Source organism: Pinus tabuliformis, chromosome 7 (assembly GCF_031772625.1).
Source record: "Pinus tabuliformis cultivar Carrire ecotype Pingquan chromosome 7, CPIR1, whole genome shotgun sequence".
NCBI lineage: Eukaryota > Viridiplantae > Streptophyta > Pinopsida > Pinales > Pinaceae > Pinus > Pinus tabuliformis.
The window spans coordinates 286,374,520-286,393,446 of record NC_142293.1 but is presented as its reverse complement, the minus strand read 5'-3'; positions in this window follow the sequence as shown (position 1 = coordinate 286,393,446).

The window sequence follows — 18,927 nt, the reverse complement described above, 5'->3', positions numbered from 1 at the left end:
CACAAGTTGACATAAAGGATGAGGGGGTTGTAAAGCTTTCCTTAAAGGGGAATAACGAAGAAGTAGCTGATAGTTGTGATCAATAGATTGAAGAAGGAATGTATGAGCCCACGTGAAGTTGTGTAGGGAATGGGAAACCCTTTGAAGTTTTCATAAGAATTGTGGTTGAAGAGGGAAGGGATGAAGAACCATTATCCTGTAAATGTCAAAAGCATAGACAAATTGCTCACAGAGAGAATTAGAATAAGAAGGAAACTATAAGGCGAAGTGAGGAAACGCAACAAGATTATGAAAGCACCTGCAATAAATATGAATGGAAACATTCAAATATGTTACTGTCACAATATGAAGAGGATTTAAACATTTTAAAGGTTTGGTTGGACAATCCCAAGAATGGAGAAGATTTCTTTGAAAATACAAACAAGAAATTGGAAGAAGATGAGGTGTTGGAGGCATCCAAATCACATGGTAATCTTTATGGTGAGCACACTGCCAAGAGTGAAATTTTAGGGGTTGAGAAATGACAACATATGTTTTCAAACAAAGAAGAGGAGGATGAAGCAAGTTTGTTTCATAAGGAAAATGAGGGACTTTTGCAAATTTCATTTTCTCCTTGGAGAGTTTAGATCAGCATGGGGGGATGTTGACAGAGGGATTAAATGAGGCTGAAATTTAGTCTTGTGGTTTTGAATCTAACATTTCATGTATGATTGTAGGTTATCCTATAGACGGTGATAGACAATCATATAGAGCTTTCATGAAGAAGAAGGAAATGAAGGAGAATTTTTGTTTTCAATTTGATTATATGCTTGTAGGCACAAGAGAAGAGGAATATGAAGCTTCAATAAAAGATATAGAATTGGTGCTATTGCAGGTAGATTTTCAACTACAACATAGAGTTTGGGATCTTGGAAAATGGCAGATAGGAGAAGCAATGTAGCAGAAAAATAGGGAAATAAGTCAGCAAGAGCATAAAGTTTGAGATATAGGAGGCATATGACTAATAGGTGTTAGGCAGATAAATTCCTCTTGCTGAAAAGCGAAATCTCCCTAGATCCTAAAAGGAAACTAGAAACAAACAGATAATCAAGCTAATTCCTTCCCTGAGTCTCTTTCCTTGAATCATAAGCTAACAAGGTGAGAAATGAAAATTCATACCTTATTATGACGTACCTAATGAAGACCCCTCTTTGTGCTTGAATGTAGCTTCTCCATGCTTGAATATAGATCTACACACATGGAAACAACAAAGGATCAAAGGAATATGCAGCATAGATGATTCAATAATTCAAACTAGTGATCAAGGATACTAGTAACAAACATCAGTCCGACGGACAAATATAAATAACATCATTCAAATGGAAAAATATAAATAACATAAACCATCCATGAAATTGATCAATTAATCCATTAAATAATGAAGTGAGAAGAAATTCTTGTTTGTATTAATTTCAAAAACATAAAGTAGCCACAAAACCTTTGCATTGATGTTGTGAAGCTCCTCTCATTGATCTCAATCCTCTCCAAGAACGATAAGATCTCCAACCTGATTACTCTAGCATAAACTTACTCTCAGCAACCTCCCTCAATTCCCCCACCTATGGCTTGATTTATAGGCCAAAAGGAAGTATTTTGAGATCCCTAGTCCAAGGATGAGATCCACTAAAAGAGGGATGAGGGTTCGTTGAAGAATGGGAATTAGTTCCACAAAAATGAGGTTAGGCTCGAATATACATGAGTTCAAGGATTTCTGTTGGGAATGATTCGCCAAAAAATGCTTCTATATCTCACTTTTTACTTTTATTTTTATTAATTGGCTTGCACAGTTTTTGTTCAGACACAAAGTGCAGAGCTACGTAGTTTTACAGTGGAAGAAAATACACATGTGCGGTTTTTCTTCAGCAAAACCGCGTAGATGCTCAAAAGCAGGGTTTTAAACCAAGATATCCATAAATTCCAATTTATTCAAGGTATATAAGTTGTTGGCTTGCAAGGAAGTTCTTCATGACACTTGGATGGATGGTGAGAGATCCAATTTTGATGATTATTTGTCATGGTGACAAAATCATGTGTAACGGATTGCCCCATAAAGTGTGAAGTCAGAAAGGTTTGAGGATTGGAATACTTTACCATATCAAGGATTTGATCATAGATCATGGTTGTAAACCTGCAACAATCAATCAAGGATCACAATGAAATATACTAATCATCATTGAGGTAGGCATTCCCATACTCAGAGCATAAAAGTCTTAAAGCACAGTACGGAAATACATAATGTCAAAGTATATATAGGATGGATGTAACCATCAAACATAAAACTCTCTATATAATCATGAATACAAAACTCCTCGTAAACTGGATGGATGAAACTAGATCTAGGGTCTTGATCTCCATCTCTTGATTCATAGTACGAGTCTAACCATGCGAGTAAATGTCTTGAAGTCGAACATGGAAGAAACCACTTGATTACCGGTCAATGATGTGAACCGTTAACAAGTGCGACAGAAACCACCAATAATGAAACTGGTTCTCAAGGTACTCCCAATACAATCTATAGAGTGTGAAAAGATGATATGAAGTCGAACACTCATAGAATCATTCGAGCAAAGGCCAATGATGAGAACTTGTTGTCGAAGGCAAGAAACCTACCATTAAGGCATGCAAGCCTCAAGGTATTGAAGATTTCTAGATCAACTTCCTAGATAATGAGTTGAAGTCGATAGGAAGCGACCCATCGTAGGAAATCCTATGACACAAAACACAATGTCAAGTTTTGAAGAAGCAATTTGCAAGGACTGACTCAGGGATGGCCAACACGATTGAAGGCTACAAATTGCAAGGTAATTTGAACTGAGGTTTAGACTTCTCTTGAACATATTGGAGACACAAAAAAATGACATGGAAACATTTGACTCAATGATAATATCCAAAACCAACTGAAGACTTTCAATAAGGTTCAATTAACTATGAGACAAATGGATTCCCCAACTTGAACAAATATGTGACAGAGTTTCATGTTCAAGAGCGACATACTGCTTGAAATACAAGACACAAAATTTTCTTCTCAATTTTCCTCCACCATTACTGGCAAGTACCTCTTTATTTTTTACAAGCTTGAGGAGGATAACATATGCTTGTACTGTAAGCTCATCTTTCGGATGAGACCATCCTAGTATTTTTAACGAACCCTGGGAAGGAATGGTTCAGTCTCGTTATGCTTAACGAGTCTTATACTATTTAATTTTTACAAGTCTAGTAAAGGGGTAACTCGATGTCGTTTTATTTTAAGAGTTTGAAAAAGACACAAAAAGAAAACTCATTCACTTCTTTTATCGTAAAATTTTAACAATCCTGGAAAGAGTAAAGCTCGACATTTTTCAATTTTACAGAATCAGAAGAAAAAAATAAGTAGACTCCATCATGTTATTTTTCATAAGTTTTAATCTCTCATGTCCGAAAAAGGATAAAATAATACAAGAGAGAACTCTGTTGACCATAATCAGTGAACGTATACCTTTTTTGTAAACAGTCCTGGCTCATTCTGTAAAAGGGGTAAACTTATACTGAGTGGATGGTTGTTAATTTAGTTTTACAAGTTCTAACAAGAAAATAATCGACAATCTTTTCATGTTTTAAGAGTCTGAAAAGGGCTTAAAAGAGGACTCCACGGTTTCACTTTTTTCGTAAGTTTTAACGAGTTCAAAAAAGTGATAAAAATATACTCATTTTATTGAATTTCAATTTAATTAACGAGTAGGAAAAGACAGAAAGAAATCGACATTTTCATGTACATTTTACAAGCATGAAAAGATAGCAAAAGGAGCTCGGGATTGTCATGAGTTTAACGAGTCTTGAAAATAATAATCGAAATGGACTCGAGATAGGTTTTATTTTTACACAAGCTTAAAACACAGGAAAATTGTGCTTGAGGGTGGTTTCATTTTAACACAAGCTTGAAACAAAGAAAAATGTGCTTGAGATAAGTTTTCATGCCTCTAGCATAATGAATGCAAGGGCACATGCCCCCCCAAAATTCATTTCATTCACCTAAGTAGACTACAAGATACTAATAGGAGGATGAAATGAAAGCTTATTTACCATATAAAAAATACTCGACTTAATCATTTATGAGATCTAGTTAAAGAATCAACTCAAATAGGGGAGGATTTGTTCCATTTTTTAACGATATTGACACAGGAAAAGAACTATGCTCATATGACCTGTTTCATTTTTTAATGAGGTTGACACAGTAAAATAACTATCCTCAAGAGACCTTTTTCATTTTTGATGAGGTTGACATAGGAAAAGAACTATCCTCATAAAGAGTTGTTTCATTTCTTAACGAGGTTGACACAGTAAAAGAACTATCCTCATAAGGATTTGTTTCATTTTTTAACGCGGTTAACATAGTAAAAGAACTATCCTCATAAGTATTTGTTTCATTTTTTAACGAGGTTGACACAGTAAAAGAACCATCCTCATAAGATCCTTGTTCATGGATTCGATATGGAAGAAACACATGACAAGGGACACCCCTTGATCATGGCTTCCAAAAGGTCTTCTTCAGATCAAAGAATAGTTCCCTGGGAGGAACACATGTCAAGGGGATCAATAGGGAGAATAAAATCATATTCAAATGCCCCCATTAAAGTTTTGACCATGTCAGTTACCGGATCTAAGTCAAAAGAAGTCGAGTAGACAATAAGATGCTCACTTGCATCGGTATCTGAAAACATGGGATTAGTTGCCACATAATTAACTCGTGGCAGGGTAGGTACCACTTCCATATAAGGATCATTCAGGGGTGTTAGATCACTGGTAGTTAAAGCAAGTTCAACGTATGAAAGCTGACCAACCGTCATATTGTTTCCATTGTGAGGGAAGGACATCACACGAAAGAGTGTCAATACGACAACTTTCATGGCATAGACATAGTCTTGCCCAAGGAGAAAATTGAAATCTAAGGGACCTTGGACTACCATATGATAAATATAGACATTTTTACCTTCCAAGGTAATAGGCAACTTAGGAAGGATCCCTAAACGTTCACTAATAGTTTTATTAAAAGCTATCAGGTTCTATGTAACAAGCATAAGTTGAAGGGAACCCAAAGCTTTCCAAGCAGTCGAGGATAAAATACTAATGGATGCACCTTCATCTACATTGGTGTGACACACATTCTTACCATAAGCCTTCAAAATTATTTGTAAAGGGGTGGAATAAGGAAGACAAGTTTCTATTAGACTACTCCAATCAAAAGAAATAACCTCATTACTTGGATGGGGTTCAAAAGAAACAGATGAAATGCCCCCATGTGTAGAAGAATCTAAAGTAACATGAAGAATCTAAGCAGTATGAAATTCACTCTCTAAAGGGAGCGTGGGATCGACCAAACATGGAATCGATTCGACCACTTGATCAACAAATAGTCCATCAACTTGAGCGATAAATGATTCACCCGCCAATGGAACATTGGGATTCACTGTACTTGGATTTAGATCAATCACTTCGTCAACTGACGGTAGATGGGGAGAAAGTTCACGTAATTAGTTGGATGTTGTTGCTGTGAAACAACAATTTTTTCCAACAATTATGAGGCTTCATCCATGTGAGGGAAAAGGTGACTATGATGAGTCCCTTTGCATAACCTATAAGGAAACATAACTTTAAGATTTTTCCCTGGAATCTGAGAATCACGGGTAAATGGATCAACAATAAGTTGATAAGAATTATTTGACCATACTTCCAAAACCTTAGGAATACCAAGACAATTGAAAAGGAAGTGGTCAACCTTACAAAGCTTGCAAGGGTATTTGGGCTTACGATGCATTGTAGAAGTTCCATCAACATTACCAATACTTACAATCATGGTTGGTTGGTTGACTATTTTATTATATTGCTTCTTCTTAGTCACCTAGTTACTAGCATCAAGGCTTTTACCAAGCTAAGAAGAAGAAAGGGAGGAAGGCATGTTGGGTGAAGAAGGTAAAGGGTCAAGAGTAGGTTGGTGATGTTGAGATGGTGAACTCGGTTGAGGTGAAAAAATCAGTTGAGCTAGTACAATTGGAGTCTTTGGAATTAAAGAAGTTGAGAACAACCATACAGGTAAACCTATCATGAATTCGGGAAGTGACATTGTAGCAATATAAGGACCAACATTTCCAAGATTTTGGAAAATGACTAGGATTCTCGTTAATGGGGTTTCCTTGGTCAGTAACTTCCAGATGGGTAGCCATTATATTCAATCCAAATAAGTTTTTATTATTAGAATTAAATAATATTCACAATCCACACCTAAGGTCTTGTAAAAAGTAAAAACAAGTAACACACATTAAAAAATCTAGGGATTCAAACCATACAAACTCACCTTTTACAAAGATCAATATGTACTAGTTTGTGATGAAATCCAACATCGCAGAGATCAAAGTGAAAATTTTTATAGATATAAGCATTTGGAACGAGTTACCTTGACAACCTTCTTAATGAAACAATCTGGTGCAAGTAACTTTTCTATAAACCATATCGAGCAAATATTACTCTCCAAAAAGTCCAAGTGAGTGTAGTGAACGTCCATTCCAGGTACATCAGGACCTTCCCTCTGCCATTACCTTAGGTAGAGTCCTAGGATTATAGTCACTAAGTTTACCAAATACAACAATTTTACCTGGGGGGACAGTCGTAGATTGGACGTACACACAAATACAGAGTAACAAGCTCAATCCCCTTGAAGGCTCCTCCACATGATCAATTGGAGGTTTACTTTCAAGTGACCCCAAGTACCTTTTGGTACTCTTGTAATACATGCAAATCTCTCTATCATAGACAATGAAGTGGGTACTATCACTTCACCAGATCCAACATGATCTCATGCTTAAATCATGTATAAGAAGAGCTTCCCAAAGAAAAACATAAATAATTGAATTTTCTCTCCTTAACTCAAGATTCTATTGTTCATTTGTAGCTTTGGAAAGTTTACTTCCTTCCCTATTCCAAAGCCCTACACTTGAGCTACTGTAGGTGAAAAGAGCCCTAAAAAATAATAAAAATTCTAGATGAATTTTATTAACACAATGTTATTAAGTTGTTATTTACTCAAAGGGTAAATGGACGTGAAACTGATGGTATTATGACTTGACTCAAAACTCTAATGCATCAAATATGAAATTTTTAATCTCTTCATTTCAATGAATTCTATCTAGAGTAAGTAAAGAGTTTCTTCTTTAAAATATTAACTCCAAAATGTATCACTTCTAATTTTCCAATGCAATTCAAAGCTCTAAGTTACAAACCATGCAATGTAATCTATGCACAGTTTTCCTGAAAACTATGCAAATGTAATCTATGCACAATTTCTGTGAACACTATGCAAATGTAATCTATGCACAACTTTTGTTCATGAAATGAGAATTCTAACCATGCAAATTTAATCTATGCAAGATAGCTCTTCAAAACAAACACAAGATGATTCCAAATCAGTGGAAGAATAACAAGACTATTTCCTTTCAGTAATCCAACTGAAGAACCAATCAAGTGTAAGTAAAGGAAATTAGGAGAAATTCCAAAAAATAATGACACTCAAAAGCGATTAACACTCAGACACAATTCAACAAAAACATGAAAAAATTGTTAAGAAACTAAGACAAATCTTTGAGCAATGACCAAAGGAATTCAAATTCAAAACACCCAAAGAAATCCTTAAAATGAAAATTCTTGAAAGAATGTTACGAAATCAATGCTTAAAGAGTAATTTTGATTAAATTTTAGTACTGGAATAAAATGAATTATGTTTTCAATGTAGCACAAGAAGCACATCTAATCAAAACACTGATTCTTGAGAAACCCTACTTTTCAATCCTTGAAAGCAAACAAATATCAATAAAACTCCTTCATAACACTCGATCAAACACACAGAGACTGACTGTCATCATAGACAAATGTAATGAAACCTTAAAAAAAAATTCAGACTTTAATGAGAGGAAAATCTATTTTTTCAAAAAATTCTCAGAGTATGCACATATAGACAGTATTGTACAGCGTTATGAAACCAACTCACAAAAAGATAGAAAATAAATATCAACGCCTTACAAATCAGCTTCTTCGAGGGGCCAACCTCCTTTACATTACACAAATAAACCATTCTTGGATGATACAAATTACTAAACCTCCTTTCCATATATAGGAGCCTAAGGGTTCACAATATAATCAAAGTTGACATAACAATAATAATATAAGGGCACAACAATAGCAATAGTAGGTTTCTATGGGGCACACTAATAACAATATGGGGAGAGTAGGGGCACAATAATAACAATAAGGGTTACAATGACAATAGTAATGGGGGAATCACTAGTATTATAGGGACCTAACATGCCCCTCTCCTTCAAAAAAGTGTTGTCCTCAATGCTTGAGTAGTTTTGGATGCTTCTGTATAAAATTATAATCCTCCCATGTGAAATCTTCAGTGGGTAAGTTCTTCCACTTAATGAGATACTCCGAAATTGATTGATTTCATAGCTATCGAGTTCTTGTTTCTGTGACTGCTTCAGGTTCCAATATGATTTTTCCTTCCTCGTCAAGTTCTGGCAATATTGTTTGAACTGGGAGCTTGTCACCTATAACCTTATTTAAACATGAAACAGGAAAAATGGGTGCACTCGGGGAGCTATAGGACGCTCCAATTTGTATTCCATAGTACCAATCTTTTGCAACACCTTGTACAGACCATAATACTTTGGTGATAATTTATTATCCTTCTTATCTTGCTTGAGGGACATTTTTTTATATGGTTGTAGTTGTAGGAATACCCAGTCAGCTACATCAAAACATCTTTCGTTGCAATGTTGATCTGCCTATTGTTTCATTCTATTTTGTGCCAACATGAGGTTATCCTCTAAGAGTTGGAGAACTTGTTGTTGACACTCGATGTGATCTTACACTACTTGAACCTTAGAAGTTTCTCTTAAATATGATGTGATGCATGGTGGATGATATCCATATAGTGCCATAAATGGGGTCATTTTTGCTAAAGTATGGAAGGAAGTGTTATACCACCATTCAGCCAGAGGCAACCATTTGATCCATTGTCTCTATTTATCATATACAAAGCAACAAAGATATCCTTCCAAAAATTTGTTTACTATCTCAGTTTTCCCATCAGATTGAAGATGATAAGATGAGCTATGAGCTAACTGAGTACTGAGACAAGAAAATAATTATGTCCAAAAATTTCCAGTGAAAATGGGATCTCCGTCGCTTACAATAATCTTTGGGTTTCGATGTGGCTTTTGAATTGTTTCCATAAATGAAGTAGAAATTGTACTAGCTTTAAATGGATGTGATATTGCACAAAAGTGTGCATACTTGGTAAGTCTGTCAACTACCACCATGATGACACTCTATCCTTCGTACTTGGGTAATCCAGTGATAAAATCTATTGAAACGTGCTCCCAATGTTGGCTTGGAATGGATAAAGGTTGTAATAGACCTAGGGTATTAATTGTTTCAAATTTATTTTGTTGGAAAACCAAACATTCTACCACAAACTTTTGAATATCCGATTTAAGGCCATCCCAAAAAAATTCCTTCTTATCCCTATGGTAAGTTTTTAAAAATCATGAGTGCCCTCCTAAAGGAGAAGTGTACAATTCCATAAGAATCTTTTGTTTGAGTTGAGAATTATTACATAGGTATAAGCAATTTTTGTACCATAACGAATCATTTTTCCAGCGAAATGTATCAGATGTACTGGGATCTTGTTGTAACTTTTGAATGAGTGCCCACACTTCTTCGTCATTCTTCCATTCATCCCTTACTTCATTTATCCAATTTGGTTAGATAATAGAAATGGCGCAAAGCAATGCTTCTGTTAGAATATTTCGACACATAGGAATTAGTTAAGTATAACTTGGTCTAGTGTAGAGTTAGGTAAAGTGTTTTTCTTTATTATGTACATTTGTAACTTACAATTCGACGGTCACGATATGTTCTAGACATGAAGTGATTCGACGATTCATTCTCTCCTCTGTATTACCAACTCTTGATTTGTGGTTTGACACCTGATTGGTCCATGATCTCTATTTAAAGAGCATGGAGGATCATTTATAGGGTGACCATTCATGAGAGAAGCTTATGCAAGTTTTCTTTCTTTTATTAATAAATTGCTTGAAGTGGCCGCGTTGGCTTAGGCTGTGCACTGTTTCCCTCTTTGAGGGTTTTAACCACATCAAGAATACTAGTGTATTGATCTGTGATCTATTTGTGAGCAATGTCCTTTGGTTTTCTATCTGAGGAGCTTACCCTATAAATTCCTACATGGTATCAGAGCTATTTGAGGGCCGCATTCGTTGATGATCCAAATCGGAAGCTGGTATAACTGCATCTGACTGTCGTTTCCAAGATCTACTTTTTGTGACTGCTTTTAGGCTAAGAGGAATGCTCTATTGTGTTAGGAACATCTATTTCAGTGAGGAAACCTTTTCGTTTCATGCGAAAAGGTTTCCGGTAGCCCCATCTACATCATTTTTAAGATCTGGAGGTATACAATCTTTATTTGCAGTTTTAGTTATTTATCTCTCTATTTATTTCAGTTTATTTATCTCTCTATTTTATATTACCAGATCTATACCTTTCATTTCTGCGTATGCTCTTTTCCCCGCGACTTTGTGCGATTTGGGCAAACCAGAAACAAAAAGGAAGGATTTTTCTCATGCGTATGCTCTTTTCCGTCGCACCTTAGTGTGATCTCAGAAAATCAGAAACATTGAGGAAAATATTTAGTTCCTGGCAAAAGCTAAGTTGAAGCCATGAGGTTTGTTTGTTTTTTTTTTTGTATGCTCGTGTTAGGTTGGGTGTTTTTTTGTTTTGTAAGAAAAAAAAGTTTTTTCAAGTAAGCACACACCCCAAAGCTTCAGTGACTTACAAAAAAAAAAAAAAAAAAAACAACCTTCATCTTTTCCAAAAATTACAAACCTTTTAAACTATCTCACTTGGTCCAAAGTTACTTTATGAGAATAGAGGTTTTGGGTTCAAGTCTTTCTTTTTGTTGAGTTACTTTTTCAAAAAGCACATGTAACTTATGTTTTAAAGTTACTTTATGTAAAAGTGTTATCTCCCATTATAAAAAGTGAGCCACTTATAATTCTAAAGTCCCTTTATCTTTTATTTAAGTTACAATATAATGAGTAGCTCATAAAGTACCATTGTAAAAGTGACTTTCACTTATTTATAGAAGTGGGTCATATAAAATATTTTTTTTAAAGTGAGATAATTAGATTAATTTTGGAAAGGGGGGAGATTTTTTTAAAAAAATAACATTATCAATCACTTCTGCACATTCACGTACTTCATTGGCATCTTCAACAACTTTTCTTAAAAAAGCCATAAGTTCTTCATCTGGAAGACGTTTTCAGAATCTTTTTTTTGAATCGGCCTAATTTTTTGAGATCTTTCCATTTGAACACTTAGTTTCGGCATCTATAGCTTGAGTTTCTATTAAAATGGAAAGTCCATGCCAAGTTATTCTTGATAGCATCAACTACTTTCAATGGTGGTCCTACATTGTGGATTTACTTAGAAGTAAAGGTCTTTACAGAATAGCCTCAGGCCAAGAAACCAAACCTAAAGATGAAGATAAGACAACCAAATGGGAAAATAGGTAAGATCAAGCACGTGGGTTGATAGGTATGTCTATATCTCTAGACCTTAGATTCCATATCACAGAAGTTGATACCCCTGATGAAGCAATGAAACAACTCACTAAGGTTTTTCGAATTAAAAATCAAATTAGAACCTATCAACTCGAAAATGAGTTGCTTACGTTGGACCCCAATAATTTTTCTTCCATTGAAGTTTTTTTGTCCAAGTTCAAGACCCTTAGACTTCTCTTGGAAGGTGTTAAGGTTAAGAAAGAAGATGGTAGCCTTATCTATTCCATTCTTACTAAGTTGGGACCAGCTTACTCTGTGTTTGTTTCCACCTTCCATTCTACTAGAGAAGCATTTATTTCTCAAGGACAAGACTACAAGTCCCCCTCTTTTGATGCCTTTTGTGATTCTTTAATAAGAGAACAAGAAAAACTCTTACATCTTGGTCTTCTTAATCTTGGAAACTCTTCTAAGAAAGCCTTAGCTGCCCAACATCAATCAAATTCAAAGAATCCTATGAAGCAGTATCCTAAAAAGAATGGTCCTAAACCAAACAAGAGTCCTAAGCAATTTTAGTCTCAAAATGAAAAATGATTTCAACAAAATGATAAGACAAATAAAAACAAAGGGAAGAAGACTGATAGACATTTCCACTTTTGTAATCAAGATGGCCAGTTAGAATCCAAATGCTTTAAGAAGATGGAGCATTGGAAGCAACAATGAAGAGGCATAACATCCATTTGGAGCACTCTTCAACTTCAACTTCATCTTCAGGAATAACACTTTCTACATGTGGTTGTCAAGCATCTCGGTCTGGTTATGCGCTAAATGCATCTTTTTCTTCTCATTCTCATGAGTGGATCATTTATTTTAGAGTTTCTTATCACATGGCCAAAAACAAAGCCATGTTTTCTTATTTAAATGATTGTAACACCAAAAATATATATGTTGGTGATGATAGATCTCTTAGTGTTGTAGGGACTAGAACTGTTCATCTAGAAAATGGTCAATTTAATGATGTATTATGTGTTCCAACCTTATCCTGCAACCTTCTATTTGTATATCAGATAACTCATTCAGGTGAAGGTAAAATCATTGAATTTTCATCTCATGATGTTGTAATTAAGGACCTAGGAGATCCTAGACAGATTTTAGCTACTGGCATTGCTGATGATTCTATAAGGTTGAATAAGTTTAACAACTTTGGGTCATCAAATCTTCCCTTGGTATTTGTTGCTCATAATGATGAAGTGAGCAAACTTTGGCATGAACGATTTGGTCACTTAAACTATCACTTCCTTCAAAATCTATGTAAATAAAATATGGTGATAGGTCTTCCTATGGTATCTTGCAGAGATGGTGTTTGTTCCGAATGTGTACTTGGAAAACATCATCGGGATAGTTTTGAAAAACATGCCTCTTGGAACGCCTCATCCCCTTTACATCTTGTGCATAGTGATTTATGTGGTCCACTTCTAGTTGTTTCATTCTTTGGCTACAAGTATTTCTTAACTTTCATTGATGGTTTCTCCAGACGCACTTGGGTATACTTCTTAAAACTCAAGAGTGAAGTATTTAACATGTTCTTGGCATTTAAGGCCTTTGTTGAGAAACAATCTGGACATCAAATTCTTAAGTTAATATCTGATAATAGAAAAGAATATGTTAACAACAAATTCATCAACTCTTGCACTAAGAATGGAATTCAAACGCAACATACTGTTCCATATACTCCACAAAAAAATGGTGTAGCTGAAAGGAAGAATCACACCTTAAAGGAAATGGCTAATTGTATGCTTCAATCTAAAGGAACTAGGCTTAATTTTTGGGAAGAAGCAATTAACTGTGCAAATTACTGAGTAAATCACACTCCTACTAAAATTTTAAAGAATATCACTCCAGAAGAAGCATGGAGCTCAATTAAACCAGATGTAATTCACTTTCGTGTTTTTGGAAGTGAAGCATGGGCCCATATTCCAGATTAGAAACATAAAGCTTTAGAAACTAAGAGTGAAAAATGTATTTTTGTTGGATATTTTGAAGATGTCAAAGGATATAGACTTATTCCACTTAAGTCCAAAAATGTTACCATTAGAAGAGATGTAAAGTTTTATGAAAATATATCGGCCTATGAGCCTAGTTTGGTGGATGTGCCACCTTTCTCTATCCCTTCTACTTCTAGAAATATTTCTTCTTCAGATGATGACAGCGAGGATGACAATCCTCCCCTACCTTCTCAGGATCTTCCTTCAGCTCCTCAACTTCCTAAATGGGTCCGTGCTACTCGGGATGTAGCAGGTGCTCTTGCAGGTGATCCTACAGATCAACGATGTACATGTTCTCAGTTCGATAAAGCCTCTTCTTTACTGGCTCAAGCTTCAAAAAATTATGATCCTGACACCTTTGCAGAAGCTTCAGACCATCTAGATTGGGACACAACTATGATTAAAGAATATCATTCATTATTGGCAAATGATACATGGGATCTTGTTCCTCTTCCAAAGGGACAAAAACTTGTTAGATGAAAATGGGTTTATAGAACCAAGTTTGGACTAGATGGAAAAATTGATAAACATAAAGCTCATCTTGTTGCTAAGGGTTTTTCACAAGTTTAAGGCATTGACTATAATGAAACCTTCTCTCCTGTTGCCAAAATGAACTCTATCTGCCTTGTTCTTTCTCTTGCTGCCTCTTTCAAATGGGAAGTCCATCAGATGGATGTTAAATCTGCCTTCTTGCATGGGGACTTGCATGAAGAAATCTATATGGAACAACCTCCTGGATTTATAAAAACAGACTCTAGCCTTGTATGCCGGCTTAAGAAATCTCTTTATGGTCTCAAGCAAGCCCCTAAGACTTGGTATGCCAAAATGGATAACTTTATTTTAGACTGAATTTTCTAGGTGTCATTCTGACAATACTATCTACATCAAGAAAGTGGACAAGTCTCTTATCATTCTTGTTCTTTATGTTGATAATATTATCCTTACTGGTAGTGATCCAAACCTTATAAAACATGTGAAGTCTAGCCTTAAAAAGAAGTTTGAAATGAAAAACTTAGAAAACTTGCATTATTTTCTTGGTCTTCAAGTCTTGCAAACCAAGGAAGGTATTTCCCTTTCCCATTACAAGTATTCATGTGATCTTCTACGCCACTTTCACATGGAAGATTGTAAGCTAGCCCCTTCTCCCTTTCATTTTGGAGCCAAACTTTCAGTCACTTGTACGTCCCCTAAAGTTGATGCTACCTTATACCGTCAACTTGTAGGAAAATTTTTGTATCTGACCCATACCTATCCTGATCTTTCCTTTGTTGTTGGCCTTATTTCTTGGTTTATTCAAAACCCACATGAAAGTCATTGGAAAGCAGCTAAAAGAATACTTTGTTATGTTTAAGGTACAGTTTAGTTTGGGATTCATTACGGTGCAGAAGCATCTCCTCTATTGGTTGGTTTCACTGATTCCGATTGCGCTGGTGACCTTGATGATCAGAAGTCAACTGCAGGTTATGTCTTCACTCTTGGTTCTAGACCTATTACACGGGCTTGCAAGAAACAAAGTTCCATTTCTCTTTCTTCAACAGAAGCAGAGTATCATGGCACCATATAAGCTAGTAAGGAAGCCTTGTGGCTTCGTCAGAGTTTAGCTTTCAGCAGCATCATTCGACTACACTTTGGTGTGATAATCAAAGTGCCATTCAACTATGAAAAGATTCAGTCCAACATCAGCGCAACAAACACATTGAGCTACACATGAACTTCATCAGAAAGCTCATTCATGACCATGTCCTTGAAGTGCAATACTGTTCAATTGATGATCAAGGCGCAGACATCTTTACAAAGGCTCTGACAGAGGAGAAGTTTACTAAACTTTGATTTATGGTTGGAGTTCAGGAAGTTGTCACTAAGGGGCGATAGGATCTAATGCCTCCTTCCTTCTCCTATTGTGTCATATTTGTACATCCTTCAATCGTATCCCAAGTTGTTCTTAAGGGGGGGTGTTACGATATTCCGACACATAGGAAATAGTTAAGTATAAGTTGGTCTAGTGTAGAGTTAGGTAAAGTATGTTTCTTTACTATGTACATTTGTAACATACAATCTGATGGTCACAATATGTTCTAGACATGAAGTGATCCGGCGGTTCATTCTCTCCTTGGTATTACCGACACTTGATCCGTGGCTTAACACCCGATTGGTCCATGATCTCTATTTAAAGAGCATGGAGGGTCATTTGTAGGGTGACCATTCATGAGAGAAGCTTATGTAATTTTTTTCTGTTATTAATAAATTGCCTGAAGTGGCCGCGCTAGCTCAGGCTGTGGAATGTTTCCCTCTTTGAGGGTTTTAACCACGTCAAGAATACTGGTGTATTGATCTGTGATCTGTTTGTGAGTGGTGTCCTTTGGTGTTCTATTTAAGGAAATTACCTTGTAAATTCCTACAGCTTCCACATTCTCATCCTTTCTTGAGAGTGCATCTGCCACAACATTTTGCTTCCCTTTTTTGTAGATGATTTCAAAGTCATAACCCAACATCTTTGTGACCCATTTTTGCTGCTCTTTAGAAGATAATATTTGTTCTAAAAAGTATTTAAGACTATCATGATCCATTTTTACCTTGAAGTGTCTTCCCATTAGGTAGGGTCTCCATTTCTTAAGTGCATGTAGTATTTCCAACATTTCCTTCTCATAAATAGCTTTGTGTAAATACTTTAAGTTGATTGGACGACTTTGGAAAGCAATGGGTCTTTCTTATTGCATTAAAACAACACCAATTCCATTTCCTGAAGCATCACATTCCACAATAAAGGTTTTTGTGAAGTTTGACATAGCTAAGACCGGTGCTTGGCACATTGCTTCTGATGTTCAAAAGCCTTTGTTGCTTCCGGAGTCCATGAAAATGCATATTTCTTCAATAATGTTGTTAGAGGTGCTTCTATTCTCCCATAATTCTTAACAAACTTGCAATAATACCCTATTAACCCGAGAAATCTTGGCAGATGCTTTATGGTTGTGGGGATTTTCCATTCCTTAATGGATTTAATTTTGCTAGGGTCTACCTTAACACCTTCATGAGATACAATATGCCCCCAAATATTCCACCTCTTGTACTCCAAAGAAACATTTGGAGGTTTTTGCATATAATTGTTTCTCCTCCAATAGTTTGAGCACCCTGTCAACATGTTGAACATGATCCTTCCAAGACTTGCTGTAGATTAGTATATCATCAAAAAATACTAACACAAATTTTCTAAGGAAGGGTTTGAAAATGGAATTCATCAAACCTTGAAATGTAGAAGGTGCATTGGTAAGGCCAAAAAGCATGACCAAAAATTCATAATGACCCTCATGAGTTCTAAATGTTGTTTTTAGAATGTCTTCAGTCTTCATTTTGATTTGAGGATATCCTGAACGAAAATCCAACTTGGTGAAGTAATTTGATCCATGCAATTCATCCAATAATTCATCAATGAGCTCCCTATAATCTAGACACATGCGCCATGATTCATCCTTCTTGTGCACCAATACTACTGGAGCAGAGAAAGAACTTTGACTAGGTTGAATTATACTAGCCTCTAGCATTTCTGCAACCATACATTCAATTTTACTCTTTTGGGCATAGGGATATTTGTAAGGCTTGATGTTTGGAGGAACACTTCCTAGAATCAAATGTATAGCATGATCATGATTACGAATAGGTGGGAGGCCTTTGAGAGTCTCAAATACCTTGGAATGATTGTCCAAGACTTTTTGGAGATCTAGAGAAATAGATGATTTTGATGTGGGAACCTCTAGTGAACATAATTGTGTAATTACGACTCGTTGTTATTTCTTTAGAAGCTTTGTCATTCCGTTAGAGCTAATTATCTTTCCCGGTTTCCCTACGATACCCCTTAATTCAACTTCCTTTCCTTCTGCACAAAATTTCATGAAAGGTTATTGAAAATTAAAAGCTATTGTACACAAGGAATGTAGCCATTGGACTCATAGTACAACATCAACACCACCCATTGGAATGGAAAACATTGGGCTATTCAATATATATTATCCCATGGATAGCTTGATATTATGGCACTTTCCAGAGCAATTTATGGTTCCTCCACTTGTAACCATCACTTGAAACTCTAGTGTTGGATATAGGAAGCAATTCAATTCCTTGGCTATCTTACAATGAATAAAATTATGGGTAGCACCCGTGATCTGAAAATGGAATGTACTTGATGAAAGGGTGCAAGGTATCCATTTCCAATCATTTTAAAGGTACAAACAACTCTGAAAATGTGAGAACTTCTTATTTCTTATATAGAGATAGACTGTAGGGGTATTTACCGGATATGTCACCTCTAAAGAGAGGATGAGATCCAGAGGCTACCTGGCCCTCTACAGGCTCTGCCTAAAGAGATAATAGAAGTAAACACTCAGATGTCATTAAAATAGTCATGCTTGAAGCTTGATGTCTTGCGGAATAAAACAAATAACTTTGAGCAGTTGTTTAGGTGTTTATGTGTGGATGCAAGTTATTTAAATTTTGCTATTTAACACATTATATCAGATTTTTTTAACATGACATCTTCAGTAAATAATGACACAAAGATGATGAAGCTGTTCACCCCTCCTGGGCTACATCTACTGGACCAAGCCTCCCAAATGAGACTTTTCCTCTTGTATTAAGAATGTTGCAAAGGCTAATACAAGTATATAAGTGCCTCTGAAGGCAAATATGACCATGAATACAGAATCAGAAGATAGGAAACAACTAAGAATGCTCTTCCCCAAGCACTAAATAGTGAAATTGTACCTTACACGGTACTTTCTTCAAATGGCCCTTTAAAATTATTTGAAGAAATTCGAGGTGAAGATGACCTCCAATGGTTCTGAAACCTCTTATAATGGACTCAGAAGGTTGAAAATAGTAGAAGTAGGCTTTTGAATCACCAAAAACAAATGAATACAGCCCCCAAACAACTCAAACTCTAAAATGGCCCTGGTGGCCTAGAAAGCTTCCCTGAAGAAATTTGAGGTGAAGAATGCCTCAAAAGAAAAAAAGAGCCATATAAATGGACTCAGAAGACTGATTACAGTCAGGAATGACCTTCGTTTCACATTCAATGGCTACACACATCCCAATGCAGCTCCCAAACTGATATGGCCCTTTGGTTCCTGGAACTTCCATGAAGCAAAATAATATGCAAATGACCTTTGTTGGCTGTGAAACCTATGCCAATGGATTTAGAATGTCGAAGAGACCCAAAATGAAATAAAATAAAAATCGTCCAAAAATGA